Genomic DNA, 563 nt, shown 5'->3' with positions numbered 1-563 from the left:
CCCTAGAGTTATAACTTTTGTTAAGGTAAAAGCCTTGCCTACTGCCATTAATAGTTCCTGTTTGGGAGCAGTGCTTCGGATATTTTGCAGACTCAACATGCATTGGTTCATGATCCTTTCCCCTTCTTTTCACCGATATTATTTTGGTGACATGTATTATTGACTTGGACCTTCCCACCATAAAGTCACAAAGAATTTACATTGTTAATGAGAACAAAATGAGGCTTAAATGCTCATGTGAGCTATACTATGGCCAATACTTTCAGAGGCACAAGATCACAGAGACAATATCATCTTATGAAAGCTAAACAATTCTAAATATATATAAGATACAAAAGATTATAGATATCATTTTTTACATAATTTATATATGATTATGTACATAATTCCCCACATTAAAATGGGAAGGGCACAGAGTTGTCAGTTGGAGCTCCATATAAAATGGGGCTGGGGACTCTCTCTCTCTCTCCCTCTCTCTCTCTGTCCCTCCCCTGCTCATACACACACACACACACACACACACACACACACACTCTCCCTCTCTCTCTCAAAATCAAAAAAAA

This window comes from Crocuta crocuta, unplaced genomic scaffold (genome assembly GCF_008692635.1).
Source record: "Crocuta crocuta isolate KB4526 unplaced genomic scaffold, BGI_CrCroc_1.0 scaffold241, whole genome shotgun sequence".
Taxonomy (NCBI): Eukaryota; Metazoa; Chordata; class Mammalia; order Carnivora; family Hyaenidae; genus Crocuta; species Crocuta crocuta.
This window is presented reverse-complemented; position numbering follows the sequence as displayed.